The following is an 18,537-nucleotide window of genomic DNA, read 5'->3' as shown; positions in this document are numbered from 1 at the left end:
CTTAAATGTAATGGCTTTCACAAATCATAGGTGTTGCTATGTGGATATAACTGTATGAGTTCGCAATAACAGAAACAAAGCTCGCTAAAGACACAAGATTAGACAACAAGTTGAAAATGGCCAGAACTCTTGAGCAAAATGGAGTCACATAGCAAAAGAATTTGCAAAGGTAAAGGGGGGGGGGGGGGGGGCTTGATATGAGAAAAGCTAATGCCTGGAAAACATAGGGTTAAAGTACTTTTAGCTTAACTTAGGTTGAGGATAAAAAAAAAACGTTTGTGTTGTAAGTCTGTGGTGAGATAGCAGGATTTAGTGGCCCCACTAAACATGAGTGAATGATTTCACACCATCCTTCTACTTATCAGTTAGTTTGGAGACAGTGCCTCCCCAGCATCTGCTAGCTTTGGATACTCCTTGTCTGCCCATCCTGCAATAAATTTTGCAGGAAGGTCACACTGTTCTAAATCTTTGCCAGCTATCAGAAGAATTACAGATATGGCTGGTTTCAGCTAGTTGTGTGATTACTGGGGCATCCAACTGTGCCAAAGGTGAAAAGTACACCATGAGGAAGACTGCTTACTTCATCTTGAAGACCCCTGCCCACAATCACCGGAAAGAAGTGTGCAGGCACCAAGAGGAGGAGACTTATGATAATAAGTTCCTGGAGCTAGTTATAATATTCCCCGCCTATACACAGCAATTATGAATATGTATATGGCTAATGCAATAGTGAAAGTATATAAACCTGTAACAAATGCTAATCAGTGCACCTCTGGCTACGGTCACACGCCCAGCACTGTTGCTTTTGCTTTATTGACTTTGTCCCTCAATAAAACCCTGTTATCTTGTTTAGAGGAGTGAGCTCGTATTTCACAAATGGGGGCTTGTCCTTGCTTCCGTGGGCCTAGGGGAATTTGAGCAAAAGGCATGCCCTGCCAGTTTTGGCAGTTTGCTCGGTTTCTTCTGGTCTCATCGGCACTTGCAGGTGTCGTGGTTTAAACCCAACCACAAAGCTCGTTCACTCACTCCCCCGGAGGGATGGGGAGGAGAATTGAGAGAATGTAACTCCCACAGATTGAGATAAGAACAGCCCAGTAACTAAGGTATAATACAAATCACTACTGCTACCACAAATGATAATAACGATAAGAGAAAATAACAAGAGGAGAGAATACGATACCACCGCCGAACGAGTTCAACCCCCCCGAAGAGAGACCATGCCCTTCCAGGTAACTGCCAGTAACCTCCCCAGGCATGACGTACTGTGGTATGGAATACCTCTTTGGCTAGCTTGGGTCAGGTGTCCTGTCTCTGCTTCCTCCCAGCCTCCCCTCATCCCCAGCAGAGCATGAGACTCACAGAGTCCTTGGTCAGAATAAACATTACTTAGAAACAATTAAAAACAATCGGTGTTATCAGCTCTCTGCCCAGGCTGGAAGTCAAAACAGAGCTTGCACCAGCTACTAAGAAGGAGAAAAACAGCTACTGGTAAACCCAGGACAGCAGGTTATATCCTGGGCAAGGAAGGGGACTCCTAAAGCAAAAGGGGGGAAGGGCTCTCAGGGAAACCGCGGTCGCCTGTAATTCACGTGCACGAAGACCCGGACAAGAAAACAGACTGTAAGTATTGTTCAGTTAGGCAGGAATATGGGGGTGATCGGTGTGTGAATGAGACAAGGACCGGGTAGCCTGGATCTGTGAAGACACGGACTGGGTATCCAGGATCTGTGAAGCGAGTGCGGAGTCTTTCTAACCGCGGTTCCAATCTCTCGCGAGGGAATTGGCCGGTGAAGAGATGAAGTGAACGAGTAACTGAATAAAGACTGAAAGACACCCCAGGGTATAAGTATGGGACAAGGGGCAGGTAAGCCGAGTCCTGAGAAGAAAGGGAGCAAGGAACTACCGGCCAAAATACCCCCAGACAGTCCACTGGGGCTTATGTAAGCTAACGGAGTATGGTTCAGGTACAAAAGGAAAGGACAAGATAAATTCAACAGGAGGACATACAAGACTAGGGGTGTGTCCTGGGTTCAGCAGTAGCAGTCATTTTTCTCCTTCTTAGTAGCTGGTGCAGCACTGTGTTTTGACGTTTGGCCTGGGAACAGAGCTGATAACACAAATGTTTTAGTCTGACCACAGACTTTCTGAGCCTCATGCTCTGCCAGGGAGGAGGGAAAGCCGGGAGAAAGCAGACAGGACACCTGACCCAAGCTAGCCAAAGAGGTATTCCATACCACAGCACGTCATGCCCAGGATGTAACAGAGAGTTACCCGGAAGGGCTAGTCCACTGCAGGGTTGGACTAGGTATCTGTCAGTGCTCAGTCAGGGTGGGGCGAGTTATCGGTTGGCTGGTGGTGAGGTGTTGTATTCTCTTCCCTTGTTATTTCCCTTATCATTATTGGTGGTAGCAGCAGTGGTTTGTGTTATACCTTAGTTACTAAACTGTTCTTACCTCAACCCGTGGGAGTTGCATTCTTTTCGATTCTCCTCTCCGTCCCTCTGGGCGTAGGGGGAAGGCAAGAAGGGGGGGGAGTAAGACAGCAACTGCGTGATTTATGGCTGACTTTGTTTAAACCACGACAGGGTGTCAGGGGCTCTACCTCCTGGGGAATAAATACCATCTAGAGCCCTTGATAAATTTAAAAGTAGGACCCAAGGGGGAGACATAGGTGTTTTTAGTATGTATCAGGTAAAGGGGTGTCCTGGGTTCAGCAGTAGCAGTCATTTTTGTCCTTCTTAGTAGCTGGGGCAGCACTGTGTTTTGACTTTCAGCCTGGGAACAGAGCTAATAACACAAATGTTTGGTCTGACCAAGGACTTCCTGAGCCTCATGCTCTGCCAGGGAGGAGGGGAGGCTGGGAGGAAGAAGAGACAGGACACCTGACCCAAGCTAGCCAAAGAGGTATTCCATACCACAGCACGTCATGCCCAGGATGTAATGAAGAGTTACCCCGGAAGAGCTAGTGCACTGCAGGGTTGGACGAGGTATCAGTCGATGCTCGGTCGGGTGGGGGGGGTTGGGGCGAGTTATCGGTCGGTGGGTGGTGAGGTGTTGTATTCTCTTCCCTTTTTATTTCCCTTATCATAGTTACTATTGGTGGTAGCAGTAGTGGTTTTGTTTTATACTTTAGATACTGGACTGCTCTTATCTCAACCCGTGGGAGTTGCGTTCTTTTCGATTCTCCTCTCCGTCCCTTCAGGAGTAGAGGGAGGGAAAGAAGGGGGGGAATGAGTGAACGAGCTGTGTGGATCGGTTTAAACCATGACAGTTCTTTCTGGCACCCAACATGGGGCACAAAGAGTTGAGATTATGACAGATCTGACTGGATTAATAGTCACTTGTCACAATGCTGATTTATTGGCTCTCGAAGTTGTTTCTCTTGATCTCACAGTTTCAGAATGCCGTACATTACTTAGAGCCGGTATTTGCTGGGTTAGTGTTTATCAAGTGTGGGACTTGGGCTAAGGTTCTTGTTTCACTGTACTTTATGGCAATGACTTGTAATACAGGCAGGCTCCGGCAGCAGCGCGGGATGGACGTGGCTGTGGACTTGTACCTGGCCGCCCCACTGCTCTTCACCGTCCTGGCCCTTGTCCTCGCCTCCATCTTCGTGAGGCTGCGGGGAGCCTAGGGGGAGCGGCCCCGGGAGCCGGCGGCGGCTGAAGCGTCCCGGGAGAGCGGCCCCGGGGACCAGGCGGGGGCGGGAGCAGGGCCGGAGACCGGGAAGGAGGCAGCTGCCGAGCAGCGGGAGGAGGCAGCAGAGGAGCTGAGCCCCATGGCCGAGCCCAGCCCTGTGACGGCCGAAAGCATCCCCCGGAAGCCGCCCGCCGAGCCCCAGGCAGATGCAGGAGTGCATGCAGCATTTCCCAGCAAGGCAGAGGAGGAAGATCTGCACTCAGGAAAAGAGAAGCTGGTGGTGGGAGAGCCGGCAAGCACAGCAGCTACACCAACCCCAGGGACAAGTACAGCAGCATCATTTGAGAGTTCTGAAGGGTTTGAATGGCCTTTGGGTACCCTTGGGACCTGCCTGCTGATTGTGATGGGGATCAGCATGTTGGCACATACACAGTGTGTTCTACCCATGACCATTTTATCTGATCTCAAAAGTTAAGCAGAGTCGGGTTTGGGTCTTGTCTAGAGTTAGACAATGATATAGGAGGAGCAGGAGATTTTCCCCAGGGCTGGACAGTCATGAGTGGCAGGGTGTGTGGGAAAGTATGTGTAAGTATCTATTCGACTGGGCCCCTCCAGTGCTTTGGAAGCGTCGGAGATGGAAGGCAGCTATATGGAGTTCTCAGTGACAAGTTGCAGAAACTGCTGAAGGGGACAGTGAATTATTTTGAGCCTGGTGGGCCCATGACACTTGAGGCCATCAGGGCAGAGAGGCAACACAGAGATGGACTCATGATCGAGGGGTGGACTTAACAATGGACACTATTGCCCAGGTTATTCACGAGTGTGAACACTGCACACAGCCTCTCCTGCTCTGAGAGACTGTTACAAGAGATGGAGCCTGACATCATGGATCAGATGGAATCAGCAGCTTTATAGGGACTGGTCCATGCACTAAGAAAAGAGTGCACTGAGATAAGAGTGATGGTATATTGAAAATGTGAGATCTGAGCATGACGTGAATGGTATGGAATAAGGGGTGGATACTGTCCTGGGTTCAGCAGTAGCATTTGTTTTTCTCCTTCTTACTATATGGTGCAGCACTGTGTTTTGATTTTCAGCCTGGGAACAGAGCTGATAACACAAATGTTTGGTCTGGCCAAGGACTTTCTGAGCCTCATGCTCTGCCAGGGAGGAGGGGAGGCTGGGAGGAAGCAGAGACAGGACACCTGACCCAAGCTAGTCAAAGAGGGATTCCATACCACAGCATGTCATGCCCAGGATGTAGTGGAGAGTTACCCCGGAAGAGCTAGTGCACTGCAGGGTTGGACTAGGTATCCATCGGTGCTCAGTCAGGGTGGGGCGAGTTATCGGTTGGCGGGTGGTGAGGTGTTGTATTCTCTTCCTTTGTTATTTCCCTTATCATTGTTATTATTGGTGGTAGCAGTACTGATTCATGTTATACCTTTAGTTACTAAACTGTTCTTATCTCAACCCATGGGAGTTGCGTTCTTTTCGATTCTCCTCTCCATCCCTCCAGGAGTAGAGGGAGTGAAAGAAGGGGGGGAGTGAGTGAACGAGCTGTGTGGATTGGTTTAAACCATGACAAGGGGATACCTATAAGTCATGAGGAGACGTCCTACGTGAGGTAAAGAGCGCGGGTGCTCGCCCCAAGGGTTGGTTTATTAGGGTATTGATACAGGGGTAACTGCACTAATGGCATTACAAACCTTTGGTAGGTAAACAATGGCTTGAGATTTATGTGTTACCAATTATTGGCTTAGATAACATTCTGTGCTAAGTGGGTGATAGAGAGATGGCCCCCTGCGTGAATGAGTGTTTTCTGTGAGACATGGCACAGCTACAAAGCGAGTGGGGAGTATTGATCCACGGTTCCGTGTTCTCCTTGAGGAGAGTGGCCGGAGACAGATAAAGCATATATGTCCTTTGAAATTGAACCTCTTGTTGAGTTTTGGTGTCCTATCCACTGTAGTGTTGTGTGTAAACCAATTTTTGTCTTTGAATGTTTTGTTTGTGCAGATAAAGTGTGGATGGAATTTGGTTGGTATTTTTGGTGTGTTAATTGCCTGGGAAATAGGTCCGATTGGGACCAGATTGAACATTTGGGCGAATTAGTATGAGTAATTTGTTGAAATTTGGGAGAACTAAAGAACCAGTAGAGCAATATAGAATCATAGAATCATAGAATGGTTAGGGTTGGAAAGGACCTCAAGATCATCTAGTTCCAACCCCCCTGCCATGGACAGGGACACCTCTCACTAAACCATCCAACACAAGGCTTCATCCAACCTGGCCTTGAACACCGTCAGGGATGGAGCACTCACAACCTCCCTGGGCAACCCATTCCAGTGTCTCACCACCCTAACAGGAAAAAATTTCCTCCTTATATCCAATCTAAACTTCCCCTGTTTAAGTTTTAACCCATTACCCCTTGTCCTGTCACTACAGTCCCTGACAAAGAGTCCCTCCCCAGCATCCCTATAGGCCTCCTTCAGGTACTGGAAGGCTGCTATTAGGTCTCCACGCAGCCTTCTCTTCTCCAGGCTGAAAAGCCCCAACTTCCTCAGCCTGTCTTCATACGGGAGGTGCTCCAGTCCCCTGATCGTCCTCGTGGCCCTCCTCTGGACTTGTTCCAGCAGTTCCATGTCCTTTTTATGTTGAGGACACCAGAACTGCACACAATACTCCAGGTGAGGTCTCACAAGAGCAGAGTAGAGGGGCAGGATCACCTCCTTCGACCTGCTGGTCACGCTCCTTTTGATGCAGCCCAGGATACGGTTGGCTTTCTGGGCTGCGAGCGCACACTGCCGGCTCATGTTCAATTTCTCATCGACCAGCACCCCCAAGTCCTTCTCTGCAGGGCCGCACTGAATCTCTTCTTTGCCCAGTCTGTAGCCGTGCCTGGGATTGCTCCGACCCAGGTGTAGGACCCTGCACTTGTCGTGGTTGAACTTCATAAGGTTGGCATCAGCCCACCTCACAAGCGTGTTGAGGTCCCTCTGGATGGCATCCCTTCCCTCCAGCATATCAACCGGACCACACAGCTTGGTGTCATCGGCAAACTTGCTGAGGGCGCACTCAATCCCACTGTCCATGTCAGCGACGAAGATGTTAAACAAGACCGGTCCCAACACCGATCCCTGAGGGACACCACTCGTTACCGGTCTCCAGCCGGACATCGAGCCATTGACTACAACTCTTTGTGTGCGGCCATCCAGCCAGTTCTTTATCCACCGAGTGGTCCATCCATCAAATTGATATCCCTCCAATTTAGAGAGAAGGATGTCGTGTGGGACAGTGTCAAACGCTTTGCACAAGTCCAGGTAGATGACGTCAACTGCTTTACCCTTATCCATCAATTCTGTAGCCCCATCATAGAAGGCCACCAAATTGGTCAGGCAGGATTTCCCCTTAGGGAAGCCATGCTGGCTGTCACCAAGCACCTTGTTGTTTTTCATGTGCCTTAGCATGTTGTCCAGGAGAATGTGCTCCAAGATTTTACCAGGCACAGAGGTGAGACTGACTGGTCTGTAATTCCCTGGGTCTTCCATTTTCCCCTTCTTGAAAACGGGGGTTATATTTCCCTTTTTCCAGTCGTCGGGAACTTCACCTGACTGCCATGATTTTTCAAATACGATGGCCAGTGGCTTAGCAACTTCATTCGCCAGCTCCTTCAGGACCCGCGGATGGATTCCATCAGGTCCCATGGACTTGTGTGCGTTCAGATTTTGAAGATGGTCTCGAACCAGATCCTCTCCTACAGTGGGCCCAAGGTCTTCATTCTCACAGCCCCTGCATCTACCTTCTAAGAACTGGGTGGTGCAGTCAGAGCCTTTGCCAGTGAAGACCGAGGCAAAGAAGTCATTCAGAACCTCAGCCTTCTCCAAATCCTGTGTAGCCAGTTCTCCCGAAAGCTTCCTCAGGGGGCCTATTTTGTCCCTAGTCTGTTTTTTGTTTGCTACGTACCTGTAGAAACCCTTCCTATTATCCTTAACATCCCTGGCTAGGTTTAATTCTAACTGGGCCTTAGCCTTCCTAACCTGGTCCCTAGCTTCCCGGACAACATCCCTGTACTCTACCCAGGCCTCCTGTCCTTGCTTCCATTTTTTATAAGCTTCTTTTTTCCTTTGAATTTTCCTCAGCAGCTCCTTATCCAGCCAAGGAGGTCTCCTGGCCCACCTGCTGCACTTCCTTCTAGTTGGGATGCAGCACTTCTGAGCTTGTAACAGGTGATCCTTGAATATCAACCAAGAGTCTTGGGCCCCCCTGCCCTCCAGGGCTATATCCCATGGAACCTTACTAAGCAGGCTCCTGAAGAGGCCAAAGTCTGCTCTTTTGAAGTCCAGGGCAGTGAGCTTGCTACACGCTCTTCTCACTCTCCTGGGGATCTCAAATTCGACCATCTCGTGATCACTGCATCCAGGGCTGCCCTGGAGTACCACATTCTCAACAAGCCCTTCCCTGTTGGTGAGCACAAGGTCAAGCATGGCACCTCTCCTTGTCGGCTCCTCTATTACTTGCAGAAGGAAGTTGTCTTCCACACAATCGAGGAACCTCCTGGATTGCTTGTGCCGTGCAGTGCCATCATTCCAACAGATGTCAGGGTGGTTGAAATCCCCCATGAGAACAAGGGCCTGCGAGCGTGAGGCTTTTCCTATCTGTCTGTAGAGTGCTTCATCCACAGGTTCTCCTTGATCTGGCGGCCTGTAATAGATTCCCACAGTAATGTCTCCCACGGCTGTTTTCCCTTTAACCCTGACCCACAAACTCTCTGTAAACTGCTCACCTGTCCCCAGACAGAGTTCCATACTCTCCAGCCTATCCCTAACATAAAGGGCTACTCCTCCTCCCCCCGCCAGGCCTGTCCTTTCTAAAGAGCCTGTAACCTTCCATTCCAACACTCCAGTCATAGAAGCCATCCCACCATGTTTCTGTGATGCCTATTGTATCATACCCCCGTAGATGTGCACACATCTCTAATTCCTCGTTTGTTCCCCATGCTATGGGCGTTTGAATAGAGGCATCTGAGACGAGCTCCAATTGAAGCCGGCTCGTTGGCTGGAGCAGCTGGAATATATCTACATTGTTCCGAACATTTATTATAGGTGCTGGCAACTGACTGGGTGTGTTGGGATGGAATGATGCCCCCCTCCCCCAACACATCTAGTTTAAAGCCTCCTTGACCAGTCTGGCAAGCCTCCTACCAAAACTGTTCTTCCCTTTCTTTACCAGAGCAGCTCCACCAGCCCCTAGTAGACCTGGCCTACTACCTTCAGTCTTATGTTCAAGACACCCAAACCCCTGACTATGACACCACCCTTTTAACCATCTGTTGACCTGGCCAGTCCTCCTAGCTTTTTCTTGGTCCTCCCCTGTGTCCTGGATAATTGACAAAAAGACTATCTGAGCACCGGAGCCCCTAACCACCTCTCCCAGGGCTCTGTAGTCTTTCTTTATGGTCCCCAGTCTACTACTACCTATATCCCTAGCACACACATGGATCACCAGGAGCGGGTAATAGTCCGTGGAACTTACTAGAGCAGGCAGCCTCTCTGTAACATCCCTGATCCGTCCCCCTGGTAGGCAGCACACCTCCCTCGAGACGGGGTCAGGCCGACAGACGAGTGCTTCTGTCCCTTTCAAAGTAGAGTCCCCTATTACTACGACCCGCCGCTTTTTCTTTGTAGCGCCAGTAGAGATCTTAACCCGTGCATAATCCGGCTGTTTGTGGTGCAAGTTTGTTTCCACATTAGTCTCCTGCAGGACAGCAAAGCGGTTCTGCGTGGGGACAACAGATTTAGGAGGAAGCTCCTTGCTTTTAATTGTCCTTTTCCTCCTTCTTTTGTTATTTTTCTTTGTCACCAATTTCCCGGGTTGGTGGCCTCCTTCTTTTCTTCATGAGTTGGAGGGGAAGCTTGAGGCCCCTGCACAGTATGGGGCTGGAGCAAGCAGCCCCGCTTCCTCTCAGCTACCCTGACATCTTGAAGCCCGCTAATAGCATTCCGCAGCTCAGCCACCTGCTGCAGGAGGGCCTCCATCAGGGAGCACCGAGCACAGCCCTGCCCGTCGTGCTCCTTTCCCTCACAAGACCAGTGCAGGCACTCTCTACACTCCGAGCTCTGCACTGCAGCCTCCCCTCTCATCGGCTCTGTCTGGGTGCCTATGCTGGCCACCGCCGGGGCAGCCAGAGCAGAGCTCCCAGAGCGGGCCCTGCCCATACGACGGGTGCTCACCATCCCGCTCGCCTGCCTGCGCAAACTGCCTCGCCGCGCTCCTGGTCGCTCGCGCTCCCTGGGGCAGGTTTTTAACCACTCAGGGTTGGTGCTGCTGATCCTGGCTCCGCCCCCTGTGAGTCAGCGGCTCTCGTCCGCGGAGCTGCCGGCTCCTGGGCAGGTCCTGTCGAGAACTTGAAGCTCCCTCGGTATCTCTGGCCTCTCTGAGTTGAGGCTCCTATATAATATAGGGGTTAACTGTCAAAGTAGTGTTCAAGCTCCTTTGCATGGGGCTCGAACTAGCCCTTGCCCTATCTGTCATCACTGTAGTTTGTATATCCGAGCTAAGTGTCCCGCTTGTTTGAAATATATTATCTCTTTTGGTGGGAGACAAGAGGTTTATTTACGGAACTGTTTGGAATTTAGGTGTATCCGTTGTGGGTGCAGCACTCCATTATACCTTTTACTCTGGGTATGATATTGTAGGGCTAACCGTATCATATATCTTTAAAGGATTACAATGGGAGGGCAACAGACTGGGGAAATTCTCAGAAAGAGCCTGTTAGGTTGCATTTTAGCTCATTGGAAAGATATTAGGGTGCCACCAGGAGGAAGTGTGAATAAGAAAAATCTGATCAAATATTGTAATCAAGGGTGGCCTTTACATAAATTGGAAGATAGGGAAAAGTGGCCCTTCAATGGAACTTCTGAACTATAATACATTGTTACAATTGATGTTGTTCTTAAAGCGACAAGGAAAATGGGATGAAGTGATGTATGCAGATATATTTTTCACTTTAAGAGACCACCCGGCATGACAGACAGAATACAAAATTAATATGGCTCCCTTAATTTTGGCTTTGGAAAAGGACAGGGAAAAACAGAAAGCTAAGCTGGAGAGATGTTGTTCAGCCTGTAATACTGGGGAAAGATGTTTAAAGTTAAAAAAAAACAACAACAAAAACAAAACAAAACAAAACCACCAAACCCAGAGTAATCAGGAAGATAGGTTGGAAAATTATGTATCACAAGTACCTCCGAGGGAAGCACCCTCTACATCTGTCCTATCTGATACTGATAAGGAGGAAGAGATTGCTGTCACTGGCAACAAGCAGCAGATCCACATTCAGAGTTAAAAAGGGGTTAAAACAGAAGTGCTGTTGCAGAAGCAGGTATCTGCAGCCCCTGCAGAGCAGGGTGAGCAACTGTGAGGAAGAAAAAAAAAGGGAAAACCAAGGGGGAAAGGAGCTCACACAGCTCCTGTGTTTGAGCATGGGATGAGTGCTGGGGCAGGCAGACAAGTGGGAACAGACATGTTGACAGATGGGACTGAGGGCTTGCTGGACCTTCACTGGACAAACCCTTTTATTTGTATGAAGCAATATTAATTAATAATTATGATTTAACATTAATGGTGGACAAAAGCCTAAACCCTGCTCAGTTCTTATACGGGGAGCCAAAAGAAGGTTTAACCCATAACTGTTTAGAAGTTATACAATACCAGACCAAGATTCGGGAGGATTTAATGGAACAGGCCCTCCCTTAAGCTGAAAGAATATATGTGGATGGATCTTCTAGATGTCTACAGAGAAAAAGGATGTCAGGGTAAGCGCCAGTTAACGAGAAAAGATGCAAACCACTGAAAAAGGGAAACTACCCTCAAATTGGTCTGCTCAAATGTGTGAGCTATATGCTCTAAAAAGAGCCTTCGAATACCTAGCGCATAGGAAGGGAACTATTTATACTGACTCAAAATACACATTTGGTGTAGTGCACACCTTTGGGAAAATTTGGGAAGAACGGGGACTTTTAAATTCAAAAGGGAAGGGGGTTGATTCACGAAGGGCTTATCTTGGAAGTCTTGGAAACATTAAAATTACCTGAAGAAATAGCTGTAGTGCATGTTAGGGGACATCAGAGAGGAATGGCACCCGAAATAAGGGGAAATAATCTAGCAGATCAAGAAGCTAGAGATGCAGCTGAAAACGGAATTGAGAGAGTCATGTTGGTTCTGTTACCTGAGGAAGAAGAATTGGAGATTCCAAAATTCAGTGAGTCGGAAGAGAAAGAGTTGAGTAAAATAGGAGGAAAACATGATCGACATGGGAAATGAAAACTCCCTGATGGGAGGCAACTCCTTAATAAACCACCGACCAGACAGATATTAGAAAACATACATCAAAAGACTCACTGGGACACACAAGCCCTATGTGACCACTTTTTAAGGGAGTATGGATGTATCGGAATTTTTGGGTTAGCAAAACAAATAACTGATAAATGCATGACTTGCCAAAGAGTGAATAAAAAGGTTATAAGAAAAACTACCTCCGGGGGACGTGAATTAGTGATGCGGCCCTTTCAAAGCATCCAAATAGATTTCACTGAACTCCCTCCTGTGCAGAGGTGGAAGTCCCTCTTAGTAATAGTAGATCACTTAACTCACTGTGTGGAAGCAGTTCCGGCTGCCAGGGCTACAGCAAATACAGTATCAAAAACTCTTTTGGAACTAATTATCCCTAGATATGGGATGGTTAGCAGAATTGACTCAGATAGGGGAACACATTTTACATCAAAAATTGTACAAGTAACCCAAGCCTTGGGGATAAAATGGGAATTGCACACCGCATGGCATCCTCAAAGCTCGGGAAGAGTGGAAAGAATGAATCAAACCTTGAAACAAACATTAACTAAACTAATTATTGAGACCCAAATGTCCTGGGTAAAGTGTTTGCCTTTAGCCTTGTTACGGGTTTGAACACAACCCAGATCGGATTTAGGGATATCTCCTTATGAAATTATGTTTGGATTACCTTTTATGACAACCCAAAAGGAGACTGCTACTTATGAAGGAGGAGAGAAGAGTATCAGAAAATATATCACCACAATAGCTCAGACTCTGGAACATTTAAGATTAAAAGAATGGATTCCCCAGACGATACCTTTAGACTTTAAAATTCATAACATTAATCCCAGAGAGTGGGTACTGATTAAGACCTGGAGAGAGCAATCTTTAACTGCACAATGAGAAGGTCCCTTTTCAGGTACTGCTGACAATGGAAGCTGCGGTCCAGACCAGAGAAAGAGGATGGACCCACGCCAGCAGGATTAAAGGACCTGTGGAAGAACCTACAGAGTGGACTGTCATATCTGCACCAGGTGACACCAAACTGACTCTCAAGAAGAGGACTATGTAGTAATATACAGGTGATAACCCGTGAATACAGGGAGAAAAAAGGTTAAGGGCGAGTTTATATGACGGGTTTCAAATTCCCTTGTGGGTTACTTTGAAGAAACTCCAATTCTCTTCCTGGGGAGGTAATATTCCCCAATTTGGGGGATCCAGATTATATTATTCAGATACACATGGGGAACTGGGTCTGGTTTGTGATCTTGTAATAGAGGAACGAGAGCCTTAACCAAGGTATATACATCGCGTGTAAGACACCCCCATACAAGACACACTAGTTGGGTGTTCTGTCGGTGTAAGACTTGTAAACAGAAGAGATATTGCAGCTCCCATAATAGACACCTGCGTTGTATGACGCGTCGTAAAAATTCACCCTGGATTGAATATAGACAACAATAACAGGACACTGATGTACTGTGGCTGGGAGTTACTTGTTGCAGCAGGGAGGAATCATCACGACCATTGTGATCAATAAGCACGATTCGTTTATTGGGCTTCTACCTTCGGTTAATATAACAGTGAATATGCAAATACTAGGCACTTGATTGGTTCTGGCACAAATAAGGCATTGTGTAAGCTCATTATTTTTGCGGTTAAACTGTGTACTTTTATATCCTCTATTTTTATGTGCTTATCTTGTTTATTAGTTAGTGTCTTTGTCTTTAATTGGCCAGAGCATGGCGCTTCCCTCCAGATGTCCCTCAGTTCCTCATTATCTGGTGCTAGTAAGTCTGCACCATTCTCTAAACAAATGTTCTATTTCAGCTCGTTGATGGGAACGTGACCTTTCTCTGTTAGCCACTTCTCCACAATTCCCCCTTTTTCTTTATGAAGGAATAAGGACTGAGTCAGGAGTCGTAAACAAGCAGAACAACATTGCAAAGCACAACAAAGCAACAAGCCCCCTATAATTATGAGACCTATAATGGCGAAGCACCTTGTAAAGCAAATGTATATGCAGCTCTATGAAGCAAACCTCGACTTTTAAATAACTCGAGTAATTAAAAATCTGTACTTATAAAATAAGCTAAATATTTCCGAAGTGCTGCAAGCGGGTTACATAAAAGTTATTTCGACAGACTATACAAAAAGTCTTTGTTTCAGCCAACTCTGGCGAAGATATCTTATAGACTGACAACCACCACAATACAATTCTACTGTAGGGTCACACTGATGACAAAAACTACAAGGTAGTATCTACTGTGGTTGCCAAGTCCATTCCGAGGTTGCCGGCGGTGGCTGGTTGCAAGGCAATCGAGTTTGACTTGCTGCGTACACATGTTGAGGCGCAGGGGCTGTGGGACCCATGCTTGGGATCATCGCGTGACAGGTCTCGGTGCTCCGCTGCCTGTTTCCCGACCAGTTCTGTTTACGTTGACAGGTAGCAGCACAATGGTTGTCCATTTGACAATTAGGGCACCAAACCGAGTGGTGGCAATCTTTTCTCATGTGCCCATTTTGACCACATATAAAACATCGAGGATCCTTGACCATACCGGTGGCTTGCAAAGGTGCCAAGGCCGCTAATACTTGCGAATGACTTTTTTGAATTGCCTCTCCCACCCACTGCTTTTACTGCCTCAACCAACATTGCCTGATGCCCCATAGGTACCCACGTCATACGTTCTAACATCACTTCTACAGTGGCATTTGCAGGTAACTGAACAAGTATCTGCCTTACAGCATCATTACAATTCTGTATTGTACACTGACACAGTAAAATACCATGCATGTATTCTGGAGTACCTGACTTCCTTATAGCATCAGCTACCCTATCCACAAAGGTACTGAAGGGCTCGTCCTTTTTCTGTGTCACTTTCATGTAGGCAGGAGCTGCAGTAGTATCTTTAATCTGCGATAGAGCTCGCAAGGCTAGTGTCATAGATTCTTTTAACAATTCTGGACCTAGCTGGACTTGAGCTTCCTTAGTGGAGAACTGTCCAGTTCCCATCAGGTGTTGTAATTGCACCCCAATCAGGGGATCTCCCTGGCCTCGCTGAACTGCAATCACCTCTTGACAGGCTTTCTGCCAATACATGTTCCATAACAACAACTGCAAAGGGGTGAGGATTAATTTCACAATACTTTTAATATCCTCGATTAACAGCAAATCTGTTCCCCAAATATATGACAACATTTGCCTAGTGGGTTCAGACTGAATGCCTGTAGAAAAAACAGTTTGCCTTAACTGAGATAGCAATTTCCAATTTAAGGGAGACATTTCAGCATTTACTGCCTGACCTTGAGCGTTAATCTGGTACTTAACAGGAAAGGCGAGAATCTTTTCCTGCAATGCCTGTGAACAATCAAAATCATTGTTTGACAGAGCCTCCCTCTGAATAGATTTCCAGTCTACCACCTGGATTCGCATTTGTCTACCTGTGCTCTGCAACTTTACCTTTTTTTTTTTCTTTTTTTTTTTCTCTCTAAAGTTGTTCACCCTGCTTTGCATGGCTACAAACAGCAGCCTGCTTGGCAGCAGCTACAGCTGCCTGCCTGCTTCAGCAGCAACCATAAATACCTGCCAGCAACCACACTTTTGCATTAACCCTTTCTTGCCTGAAATGTTAAACCGCTACCTGTTAAAAACTTTTACATGAACACAATAACAAAAAAAATACGTAGAACACCATCTGCCCTCATCACACACACACACACATACGTATGCGTATGGGATCCCACAAGCACACTCACAGAATCACAGAATCACAGAACCCCAAGGGTTGGAAGGGACCTCAAAAGATCATCTAGTCCAACCCCCCCGCAAGAGCAGGGTAACCTACAGTACATCACACAGGAACTTGTCCAGGCGGGCCTTGAATATCTCCAGTGTAGGAGACTCCACAACCCCCCTGGGCAACCTGTTCCAGTGCTCTGTCACTCTTACAGTAAAGAAGTTCTTCCTGATGTTAACGTGGAACTTCCTATGCTCCAGTTTACACCCATTGCCCCTTGTCCTATCACTGGATATCACTGAAAAAAGCCTAGCTCCATCATCCTGACACCCACCCTTTACATATTTGTAAACATTGATGAGGTCACCCCTCAGTCTCCTCTTCTCCAAGCTAAAGAGACCCAGCTCCCTCAGCCTCTCCTCATAAGGGAGATGTTCCACTCCCTTAATCATCTTTGTGGCTCTGCGCTGGACTCCTTGAACAGAGGGGCCCAGAACTGGACGCAATATTCCAGATGCGGCCTCACCAAGGCTGAGTAGAGGGGGAGGAGAACCTCTCTTGACCTACTAACCACACCCTTTCTAATGCACCTTAGGTTGCCATTTGCCTTCTTGGCCACAAGAGCACATTGCTGGCTCATGGTCATCCTCCTATCCACCAGGACCCCCAGGTCCCTTTCCCCTTCGCTACTTTCCAGCAGGTCAACCCCCAACCTGTACTGGTACATGGGGTTGTTCTTCCCCAGATGCAAGACTCTACACTTGCCCTTGTTAAATTTCATCAACTTTCTCCCCGCCCAACTCTCCAGCCTGTCCAGGTCTCGCTGAATGGCAGCACAGCCTTCTGGTGTGTCAGCCACTCCTCCCAGTTTTGTGTCATCAGCGAACTTGCTGAGGGTGCACTCAGTTCCCTCATCCAGGTCATTGATGAAAATATTAAACAGCACCGGTCCCAGCACCGACCCCTGAGGGACTCCACTAGTCACAGACCTCCAGCTAGATTCTGCGCCATTGACCACAACTCTCTGCCTTCTTCCTTTCAACCAGTTCTCGATCCACCTCACTACTTGATCGTCAAGCCCACACTTCCTTAGCTTATCTATGAGGATGCTGTGGGAGACAGTATCAAAAGCCTTACTGAAATCAAGAAAAACTACATCTACCGCTCTACCATCATCCCTCCACCTAGTCACTTCCTCATAGAAGGCTATAAGGTTGGTCATACATGACTTCCCCCTCATAAAACCATGTTGGCTGTTCTTAATGACCCCCTCATCCTTGATATGCCTAGTGATGGAGTCAAGAATAAGTTGTTCCATCACCTTTCCAGGGATGGAGGTAAGGCTGACCGGTCTATAATTACCTGGGTCCTCCTTCTTGCCCTTCTTATAGACTGGTGTGACCTTTGCCATCCGCCAATCCTCAGGCACCTCGCCCATTTCCCACGACTTACCAAAGATGATGGAGAGTGGCCTAGCAATGACCTCCACCAGCTCCCTCAGCACCCGTGGGTGCATTCCATCCGGACCCATCGATTTACAGATGTCCAGATTGCATAGCTGATCCCTAACCCAATCCTCATCTACCACAGCAAACTCCTCCTTTGTCCTGACTCCTTCTGGGGCTATAGAAATCCGCACTCCACACTCCACACATCTTTTGGAACAATATTTGAAACACAAAATCCAGACAATCATTACTCCCACTACAAAGTCCCACGTACAGAACGTGGCACAAGGACTCTGTGAAGACTATCAGGAAACCAGCTCCAACAAGCATCATCGTAGTGCGAGGTGGCAGGCTCAACCTTAGCAATCATCCCCGCAGAGGGTCTGTCTCCCCCACATTGCATGAGGCTTGGGCTTTTATACTGACCAAAATGCACACTCATTCTGACACAGGTGGCCAGCCTACGTCAGAAGAAGTGGCCAGCAATATCTATAAAGGTTTCCAAGCGTCAATAGAATCATAGACATATTTGCCAACTTCTAGTACATGAGTATCACAGAGAGACTGTATCAAATAAGTTGTATATGGGGCCCCAAGTCCACGGTCCACCACAGTCCGCCCGATACCCCTGATAAGGGCATACGAGAGACCTTCCCACCGCGGGTCTTGATCCAGCACACACATCACAGGGAAAGCACACAATACATCTGCATCCCCCACCCATCTCGTTTCTCCCTTTACAGCTGCCCATTTATCATGAGGATCTGGGGGATATAAATCAGGCTTCTTTTCCGGCTCCATGTCAAAAGGACCATCCAGATCAGCATCAGAATTAACAGGCGTCAGAACCTCAGAAGCAGCAACAGCAGCCTGATGAGCACGCACAGGCTCCTTCTTGGGGTCAATAGGGCCCGGGTCAAAATCTCTGTCCTCAGTCTTTGCAGCCGCGGCGGCAACTGGCAGAGGCTCAGGGGTGGCCAGGGGTGGGGGGGACACTGGGTTCCACGACCTCACTTTTTGACTTTAACATCTCTAAAATAGTTCTCCAAATGACTAACAAATGTTTCACAGTGTCACTGCCTTTTGTGGCTGCGTCCCACAACTTAACTCGTGCACCATTCCATAAAGAGACCTCAGATACGGTAGACTCATCAGCCTCTGGATAATGCGTCTTCAACCATTTCAACATTAAATTTAAGTCTGTCTCTTTAAAGGTTGCTCCCTTCACCTTAAGGACTGAAAACATCCATAAAACAGAGACTTCTTCCTTAGCGATTTTTTCCCAAGTCCCAAGCTCAAAGGCTTCTCCAACCCCCTGGATTAAGTCCTTCTTAATCCAGAGCAACAATCTTTTTAGCATAGCTTCATCATACGCTATCC

General features: G+C 47.7%; 1 protein-coding gene across 1 annotated transcript in view; it reads right to left on the bottom strand.

Moving 5' to 3' along the window:
* The window catches only part of LOC136004429 (cilia- and flagella-associated protein 20-like), a 33,229-nt gene that overhangs the window by 4,051 nt on the left and 10,641 nt on the right, over positions 1-18,537 (bottom strand). The window lies entirely within an intron of this gene.

This window comes from Lathamus discolor, chromosome W (assembly GCF_037157495.1).
Source record: "Lathamus discolor isolate bLatDis1 chromosome W, bLatDis1.hap1, whole genome shotgun sequence".
In the NCBI taxonomy this organism is placed as follows: domain Eukaryota; kingdom Metazoa; phylum Chordata; class Aves; order Psittaciformes; family Psittacidae; genus Lathamus; species Lathamus discolor.
Note: the sequence above shows the minus strand (reverse complement) of the source record. Positions and strands in the feature narration are given on the sequence as shown.